This window comes from Halyomorpha halys, unplaced genomic scaffold (genome assembly GCF_000696795.3).
Source record: "Halyomorpha halys isolate HHAL.00 unplaced genomic scaffold, Hhal_1.1 Scaffold251.1, whole genome shotgun sequence".
Lineage (NCBI taxonomy): Eukaryota > Metazoa > Arthropoda > Insecta > Hemiptera > Pentatomidae > Halyomorpha > Halyomorpha halys.
The window spans coordinates 1,077,563-1,088,548 of NW_027106674.1; positions in this window are offsets into that span (position 1 = coordinate 1,077,563).

Sequence of the window (10,986 nt, forward strand, 5' to 3'; positions counted from 1 at the left end):
AAAAAAAAAGCTGTCATCTCACAATGGACTTGCATCAGTCTAACTATTTTATGTTTAACACATGTAAGTCAGTTCTTACGAGTCCTTAAGTCATGGTACCTTACTTCCAATTTCTTGGAAGCTTGGTCACCCTGTTTCTAGTCACGCCTTTTCCCCCCTCCCAGATATTTATTTCTAATTTCATAGGCTCTCTAGGCTCCGCCTAATTTCCTGAATTATCTGATTGGTCCAAACGCCTTCTCCTATTTCACTATTCTTCCTACCCCCTCTTCTCAAGTGTACATATATATTTCCTAGCACTAGATAGCTAAGTTAGAAGATAGAGACTGAGTAACAGTAATAGTAACATGTAGTTCTTGTAAGTATGTTAGAATAAAGTCATTTTAGTATTCACTGATTTTTATGTTATTTAATTTACAGAACCGTAAAATGGCCTTTCTTAAGTGTGCTCTTGCAATGATGTAGGCTGGTTGAAAACGAAATATAAAATTTTTATTTTGTAGGGAATGTTGCCTGATCTATTTTTTTTTATTTTTGTGGTGTTTATTTCCGATAAATTTTACGTTTTCGAGTTACAAGCAAAAAAATTACTTTTTTCTATTTTCCTCATAAAGCCGCCGGTTAGTGAGGTGGCTAACCTCAAGTTTAATGATAAACGAAATGTCTTTCACAAAATTTCAACGGACCAATTTTTGTTTATTGAATGCCCTTCATTACTAACTCCAAAAATTCTAATCTTTTAAATTACCATAATTTCTCTACCGTTATGGAGTTGATGGTATAATAAATAGCGTGGTATCTTTTATGGGCTATTCAATGTTTGCAAACGATAGCAAATAACTTTGAAATGAAGTAAACGTATCATGAGATGGGAATTGTGTATTACAATAGCTTGTTTTTATTTTGTAGTTTTTTGATATAATGACTCGCTAATGTTTTTATTGTTTGACATTTAAAAATTATTTGATATTCATATTTCAATATTCATGATGTTCATTATGACATAGATAATAAATTTAAATAATAACAATAATAAGTCACTGTATTGAGATTCATCTTCATTGTACATTATTTAGAATGACGTAATAGTTATTATTTCAAATAGACGTGTCAAACTTGTCATTCTTTTCATCATTATCGATCTGGATCTGATACTGTAAGATAATTATCTGTAATTTCAGTTAGTAGAGAACAATTATTGACCTCTAATATTTCAAACCGTTGTCTACAAATGATCCTCCAACATGTTAGCCTCAATACTGTCATTAATGTTTTTATCTATTGTTATGTTGTCATCTCTATGAATGCCTTATATGATTTACTGCTTATTGTCGAGCCCCTAGATTAGAAAGCACTGTTCTTTTAATTACGCTATAAAAAAAATTAATTCTAAAGTCTTAACGTTACTGCCACTATAATTCGTTTAAACAAAAAAGTTTTATGAATCCTTTGTCATACCCCTAAGAAGAAGAACGCAGACAGAGGACAATTGTTGGACTTCTTGGTTTGACTTCTTGGTTTGACTAAGTCTTGGGTAGGGGAAAGCTTGAGTTAATCAGTAAGGGAAATTATTCCTAAAAATGAAGAGCTCGTGTTTACGAAAGAAATACTTAACAGTCAAACTAAAAAAAAACTGTTTTTAAAACAAATGTGTATACCAGTCGAGTTTTAGAACCTTGGAAATTGACAATTTTACAATATTTGAAAATTCGTTGCTTTAAAAAGGAAGCTAATCACAGAGCTGCTGTATTTTTAAACATAGTAAAAATAAATAGTTACATGGCCCCAAAGTATTAGGTTTCATATTAGATTCCTTCTTGAGGGTAATATGACTTCAAAAATTGGAGATTTATCAATTTTCAAGGCCCAAAAAACTCGACATGTAAATAAAATTTGAAATATATTCATCAGCTTTACGTGAAAAAGAGGGTTTTCCACACGATTTTCTGATTTGTAAACATCCCACAACAAAAAAAAGATGTTAGGCATGAAATTTAAAATTTTTTAAAAAACTTTTTTAACATTTGTTTCTTTAAAAAAGGAAGCCAATCTAAGGGTCATATTTTTTTTTTAATTTAGGAAGGTACAGAGCCCCAACATATTAAGAGATCATATCCCTTCTTCTGGTAATATTTTACCCGGTCATATGACTTCGAAAAGTGATGATTAGACGATTTAGGCACCACGTTTTGAGGTGATTTTTATTTTTTTTGGAAAATCAATAGATGTAAACATTCACTAATATTTATTTTTATCTATATATAATATTTAGGTCCTTAATTTCTTGATAAAACCCTCAATTATTTTTTAAACCTTGGTTACATCAGTTTTGAGTAATTTAACATGTAACCCTACAAATGCAAAACATTGAGTATTTTGTAAGAGAAAGGGGGAGAAAATATAAAAAAATTAAATTATCATTTCAGAATCCAGTACTTATGTAGAAATCACTAACTAATCGCTGAATATTCAGCGATAGGGTTAGAGTAAGATGAGTGTGAAAATATTCTGTTTTTTCCCGTTATATCTAGTAAATAAGTGCATGGTTTTCATGATTCAAACGATCTACCAATTCTTTACGGTTAGACTATAAGGAAACAAGCGTGAACATTGTTCAATTTTTCATTCACTTTTCCGCTTGTATTTCGTTAAAGGGTGCATCGATTATTGCGTTTCAAATATTTTTATGACTATTCAGGAATAGTCTAAGAGTAAGATGAGTGTGAAAATATTCTGGCTTTTCGCCTAATACCTAGTGAATCGGTGCATGAATTTTCAAGATTCAAATGATCTACCAATTCTTAACGGTTAGACTATAAGGAAAACAAGCGTGAAGCTGGTTCAACTTTTCATTCACTTTTCTGCTTGTGTGTTTTGTTAGACTAAAAGGAAAGCAAGTGTGAACATTTTTTGACATTTCACTTATTTTCTCGCTCATACCTTTTTACGATTTTCCGACTAATTAGAATTGTGATAAAAAACATCAATGTGAAAACATTTTCTAACTTTTCTGCTTGTATTTCGTAAAAGAGTGCACGGATTGGCGTTCGAAATGAATTTTTGACTATTTAGGGATAGACTAAAAGTAAGTGGGTTACAGCTCACTGTTCGTAAAGTTAATAGGGCTACAATATATTTTTCTTCTATAATATTAATTTTTTTTTTTAGTTTTAAACCTTTGAGATTCAATTGAGCACTATCATTCCATATGCCCCTTCTCTTACACCAAGTTCTTTGAGAAGCTTGACCACCAACACCTGATTCAGCTGTATAGCGAGAACATTGTATCACAGGTTTCAACGAGGGATTGCCTATGAACACTATCTGGCTAAGCCATAAGCGTACGCCATAGAACAGATGAAGAATAACAGAGCTGCGGCTTCCATACCTTCGAGTGTGTGCCGTAGGTTCTGACTGATCAGAAGCTGCCTTCGTGCAAAATGTTTAGTCGTTAGAGTCTGCAAGGACTACTCGACTCCAGTCCCCTCCACAAGCGGGTACACTAGGCACGCGTGCCACATTGCGGTTCACTGGGGGTTCTGAATTTGCAAGCGATAGCTCGGTTATTAATTTCGTTATTTAAAACAATTAGGTTTTCTTTAAGAGTAATTTAGACTCAACGTGTTTGATATCGGTAACAAAATATTATCTCGATAATAAAATTTTTAAATCCGTTGAAGGGTGTTTGGGGAAGATTTTGAACTAATTTTGTTGGTTTTGTTCAACATAGGTGTGTGAGCAGTCTTCCTCCAACAGAGGCTTGATAAAAAATAAATATCGTCTTCACTCACTGATTCTCACTTTAAGAATTCAGTGATCGTGTCTTCAGCCCGAGATTAATTTAACTTTGATAATTCATCAATACAAAAATGAATTAAGTTGCCTCATTACGAATGGTGTATTATTTTGTGAATAATTGAACTGTTATTAAAAAATAAAATTTAACTCAATTATTATCTTTCTTCAATAAATGATCAACTAATCAGTTACTCAACTTTGTCTTGTTTGTCTAGGAGTATTTTGGTCCCTGAAGGGCGAGAGAGTTTTATTATTTACTTTAACACCTGTATATTTATAGCCACAAGAGGTGGCGTTATTAATTAATAAAACAACTATTATAGCTAAGAAGGAGCATAGTAGTTAAAATGATATTATCTTATTTACCTAATAAATGTAGCTTGGTACAGAACTGGAATGATAAAATATACCATACTATATGAAACATTTAATAAATAATAAACTAATGGTGACTTCTTATAGCCATATCTATTAATGAACACATCTATTAATATTTCTTATATAGAAATGAAAATAAACTTTATATTTAGTAATTGTATTTATTTCATTTTATTCATGATAGATTTATTTATTGATAGATATCACAATCTGCCACACAGTTGTGGGCAATAGGTAATATTGATAAATGATCTCATACATACTAAAATAAAAAATAAAAAAAATAAAAATAAAATAAAATAAAAAACTCTTAAAATATATACAAACAAAAGGATAGACAAATGAACATAATCAGACTAATGAACATAATCAGACTAATGAACATAATCAGACTTTAGTAATTGTAAACAAGTTATTATAATATTACAAAAAACCTCAAACAAATTTTATAAATATGTAATTTAAACCCATGGTTAAATTAGGTATTTACCTGTAGATAACCCTTATCCTCTTCCGTATATCAGGAAGGACCAAGGGGAGGAGTAAACAAATATAAATAAAATCAAAATTAAGAAATAAAAACTATCCTACTAATTCGGAATGAATAAATATTTATTGAAGAATGTGATAAAATGTTAATAAAAATAAGTATGGGTGAAATATACTATCGTTTTGACCTATAATTCAAAGGGATATGTCTTAATAGGTGGTGTTATATGATTTACGAAACCTTACTACAGCAGAGTTCTTCATTTCAATAAGAAAGAAAACAAATTGTATAGGGTATTCATTAATTTGTAGTGCACCTAATGCATGTCACCTATGAAAGAAAGTAATTTGTTCCCTACTCCAGTAAGTAAGATATATAAACTAGAGTGGGGAGTAAAGAATGGTTAGTCCATACTATAGGGGACTACAAACAACTTGGTAAGACCTTTTCTATTAAAGTTATACTATTAACAAGCAATGAGTGAAAACCATAGTTTAATTATACCTTTTTAAAGCTTTCGTTTTATAACTACCTAATTTTTGTATTATGTAATTCATATTAATTACACATTTCTGTAACGTGTCTTAATTTTAAAACTTTAATGCGCGGAGCTCTTTTTATAAAATATGATAATATAATCAGGTATATATAACATGAATTCTGCATTCAAAGTAATTAATAAAATAATTACAACGCCACAGTAGTAGAAAATCGAAAAAAAAAACATCTTGTCATGCCCAATGTGTGAGCTACCGAAGATCAGTTTTTGTTCTATCTTAATCACTATTAAATTTATTTTATGATGTATACTTTCAAATTTATTTTATACATTTTTCCATGGGTGTAGCGCACGAAATTGGGAGTTATTCATTACGGAAAGGGTAAATTAAATTGTTTCTTAGTTTTATGAACTTAATAAAAGATATGTGATTTCGCGGGGAGATGGGCGTTAACGAAGGATTCCAGTTGAAAGTATGTGTTGCTAAACTGAAAACCGTTTTAATATGTTAATTTGACTGTGAGATAGTCTGATTATGTTCATTTGTCTATTCTTTTGTTTGTATATATTTTAAGAGAGTTTTTTATTTTATTTTATTTTATTATTATTATTATTTTTTTTTATTTTTTTTTTTACTTATTTATTTTATTTTATTTTTTTTTATTTTAGTATGTATGAGATCATTCATCAATATTACCTATTGCCCACAACTGTGTGGCAGATTGTAATATCTATCAATAAATAAATCTATCAATTTAAAAAAAAAAATAAAAAAAATAAAAAAATTTGACTGTTTCATAATAAAGTATAAGCTAATACTATTAATCTTGTAGTTTGTATTTGGTTCGATTTAGCTGGCTTATTTTTTTAAATTCCTATAACACAAATAGTTGTCCTCATCATTATGAGAGATAGTTGACCGTGGATGACGTACGAGGAGAAGATGGTTGGGGGTGCGGTTATAGTGAAACACAAATAAGTTGGTGTAACCTACGTTTCGGCTTGAGTTTCTAGCCTTCTTCAGGGCTAAGAACAGAACAAGATAACAACCACAGTAAGTATAGAAAATAAAAAAGAAAGTATAAACAGAATAACATAAAATGAATAATTTTACAAAATGAAGTGATGAGAGAAGTGGGAAATAAAATGTATACATAGGTAATTGAAAAAGTGGGTAAAATAACATAATTAAGGAAATGAAATAAAAATGAAGTTATATAATGCAAAGAAGTATGAACATATTAGTTATTAATAATTTAAAAATAGAAATATGGAAAGAAAAAGAAAATTGAGAGGAAGAAAATATATGTAACAATAATAATTAATAAAGAGTTGTCCTCATCATTGAACAAAAAGTATTAGTGCTTGTTCTTTGTATTTCGTATATTTATATTTATAAACAAATACTAATATGAACATAACCCAGATAATAATACCTTGTAATAATATTTTTGATATAATAAGTATAACAATCCATTTAACAGCATCTAAATTGAAGGCCAGGGCGGGGAGGGGGGTATTACTAATCCCCCAACTTTTGACATTTTTTCAGTTCCTGGCCTATAACCTTAAAAAGGCGCACCTTAGTAAAAACTTTATTCTATAACATAATCAAAAAATAATAAATTTCATGTTGAGTAGGTGCTTTACATTATAAATTAGGTCCGGAAATAGGATCGTGATCGACAGTGCAAGAACAAAGATTTTTGTCCTTTATTTATTCTGGGATTGATCCCTTAAGAATGATATCCCAGGCGTCAAAATTAGGCTTTAGAACCTTAGAGTAAAATACAAAGTAAAAATGAAATTATAAACCATCATGATTGTTTATAACTATGCCTAACTACTGATAATAAATTTTAAAAAAAGATAAAAAATCAAATACAATTAAATTAAAAATAATAAATGAAAATGTACAATTTCTGCTAATATACACATTTACAAGTATAAACGAAAATCTGAAACATCAAATACAGAAAATATATTAACCAACGTCATATTTCTTTATTATATCAAAACGGTATTAATAAAAAAAAAATAAAAAATCCTTTAACTAATCATAATCTTAAGGAATAATCCAATAAATGAAATAAAAGGAAAACGAAAGGAATTTGAAACTTTTAATTGTTACTCTTCTTGAATTGGTTGGATGGAAGGTGGTCGAAGATATGGGATTTGAAGATTGGAAGGGTATTAGAACTACAAATGAAGGAGGAAATAGAATTCCATAGGGAAGAGGAACGGATGAGGAAAGATGTACCAAAGGCTGCTGTTCGATGGGCAGTTACATATAAGTATGAAGGCCGTGAGCGGGTACTGCGGCAATGCACTGAGGATTTAGATTAGAGGATATCAGAGATGTACGATGGACGGCGGGATTGGATAACTTGGTAGAGGAAGGAAGCTAGGAAATATTTACGACGGATGGATGGATAATGTCACTTCAACACTTCATAAAATATAGTGGATTAAAAACCTTAGTACCATAAAAACGGTGGTTTTAAATTAAAAATCTTTCGATTAAAAGTTGTAGAGCATCGAATATTGAGTTATGGGCGAAGATCTTAAATTTATAATCTATATACAATTTAACTCCTTAGTCTTTGTTTTTTTTCTCGTAGCTTTTAATGATATTTTGTACAGTATTCCAGTTCTTTACTAATTTCTATTATTTTATCATATTTTTTCGTGTGTAAATACAAGAAGTAACCATCCCTAACCATTATTGTAAAGTTGTATTATATTATGTATTTGTACGGCTTCTTGACATGATTGCATAGCCTAAACCGAACAGAAAAGGTTATATTATAAGGTAATAGTTTTATTCATAATCAAAAGAAAATAATGTTTGTCCTCTCTATTATGAAAATGTTTATAGGTTTTAGAACTTGAAAAAGTTGTTTATCAGAATTGACGTATAAAATAGACAACGCTTTTGTGACCCTGTTTTATCTGATTATTATTGCTAATATTCAATTAAAAGTATAAATTATATTACAATTTGAAATTTAATATCAATTTCCGGAAGGCACGCATTACTATTATAAGAATTTATTACATTAATTACACGTGTGAATTAGTAATAAATGTTTTAATAACGAAATAGCAAAAAGTTTTGGGAGCTGGCTTAAAAAAACGATAAAAGAATATATTTTTTTTGTACACGCAGTGTATTGTCTTGTATAGATGCATTTGAATTCTAAAAAAAATCATGCCTGTGTGCCTGATTCGTCTGTTGTTCAGAAATCCCTATGTTAGCTCAGATTAATTGCACCGAGTTCAAACTAGTGTAGCCTACCTGGAATATCTCACGATGTACCCAGATAGTGATTTTGAAAGTAAAAGTAGGTTTAAATAAAATTCATTTTGAGGGACAGGTGCAGAAGCCCATCAAGCCCACTTTTTTTTTTCATTCACCACCATATTGGTTTATTAGTCAATAATAGAAGTAATGAACAGCGATTGGTGATTATTTCCTATTAGAGATGTATAAATAAAAAAAAATGAAATATATACAATACCCAATAAAGGTCATCCAGATCAAGGCACTCCACCCCCTAAATGTAGATGAAATGTAGTATGATTAATTATTTTACTCTCCTGATATCAACAAACGTTTTTTGGCTAATCGTTTATAGTTTTTTTAAATTATTTTTTTAGCTTTATCAATTTACCCTCGGAAAGCGCACCTTTAACAAAAAATATTGACACCTTACAAAAAAATATTCAAGATGTCATGAAAAGAAATTTTGATTTGAACAGCTAAAAATACTATAATATTAAATGCAAAAAAAAAAAAAAATCGCTAAACATTTTTTATTTTATAAACGCTTATTTAGAAGCAAGACGAAAGATTTTCTAGCCCATTTCTCAATTATGGCTTCAAGACTCAGGTGCAAAGCAATTTCCGCTTTAAGGTGCGTACAACATACGATCACCGATGTTTTGAATGTTTAGAACAACCAAATTTAATCTTCCATTTTAATTTTATAAGAAACATTCGTCATTGGTAAAAGTGCATATGAAAATAGTATTATGTAACATTGTTAGATGAGCAGCTTATTTTTCTTCCAGATAATTTCATGGCCACAACATCCCAACTTAGTTTTATTAAAAATTAGAGACGTAAACTCCTTACGAAATCATTACGGAGCTTACATCTTAAAGCAGACATTAGGACATAACATTCAAAGGTTCTAGATCTTTTACAACACTATCAACGAACTTTGTATTTTATCGTCTTAACGAATAATGTCCATGTTAATGTTTATTGAACAGTAGTTTTTTCTTTCGGTAAGGATAGTATAAATACTGAATAAACTGTTATCAATTTCAAGAAAAGAACAATTGCTTTTCGAAATTTCAACTTCTAGTACTACATCGAAAAATCTGAAAACAATCGAAAATGTCAAAGTTTTTTAGGTAAGTATGCTGTATTACTTTGGTTTGTCCTGCTCAACACCATTATCGAAAAAGCGATTGTCAGAAATGAAAATGAGGTGATTAAAAAAAACAAATTAAAATAAGATAGAAATGATTCCCTTACCATACTGATGTATCTGACTGACGTTTTTTATTGTAACTTAATGTACCTTCTAGAAACTTTTTTTTTGTGTAGGGCTCGGAACAGTCTAACTGCGGTTAGAACTGCCACTTCGGACAAGGAATGGGAATAGCTAAAAAAAATGAATCGACAAAGCTGAAATCCCAATTTGTTTAATATTTATAAAGAAGGTCAAAGTTGCATCGACCGTGAGTGAGACTAGATAGAAGTAAACAACTGACATAAATTGGTTCAGAATGGATTCAAATGATCCGGTTGGTAGTCCGATACAGCACGTATTCCTTCCCACATCATCACCCTTAGTATATCTGTGTTCGAACTACTACTAAGTTACCTGTACGTTTTTTGGAATATTTCATGTTCTTTGGACAGGGTTCAGGCTTGGTGTTATCAATTATCGCATAAAATGAATCGATTATCAAGTTTTTCCTAATTGGGAATTGTTGTATAAATTATTTGTCTTATTTTTCTTTTTTCTTTTTTTTTGTTGGCGAGTTTGTCGATCTTATACTTTTAACGATAAGTTGCCTTTTTCTCTACCTTTTCAAATTCTTCTCTGAAACAATTGTTAAATGTCTTCCGTAGGAATGATCCATTAAGTGTTTCACATTCTACTGATCGAAGTGATTGACTGGTATAATTTATTCTTTTGAAAATAGTATTCCAAATCTCTGTCATACAGGGATTATTGTATTAATCCGTTTTCTTTATAACCCTTTAAGCCTCCAATGTTGTAACTTTTTCTTCTTCTGATCTACAAATATCTGTTATAGCCTCTTTTATGACAAAATGTATTTTGTACTATGACATAATGTTACCACATTTCTTGATCTCTGGTTCTAATTTTTAAGTAATTATAAATTGGTTATAATTTCAAGCAGGAATATAACTTATAACACATTTAAGAAACCAGCACCTGAAATATAAAAATGCACCCGGGCTATTTTTTTTTTACAAGCTGTACTTGTAAATCTGAGCACTTCCCTAACGTAGGAGCATTATTAAGTGATAATTCTCGTCATTTTTTAATATCTACTTGGATTTTTATTAAAGTTTGCAAAACTTCTGGTTCTAATATGAAGATGTGAGTTTTACATTTGAAATGGATTCTACCAATCTTTCTGTAGTGTTACAACATGACGAAACAAGGCGTTGTGGTTGAATTTAAAAAACAAGTAAATATCTTAAATTCTAATATCAAGTTTCTTTAATACTTACTGCTTAATCCGCTCCTGCCTATGGATAGTATCATGATTT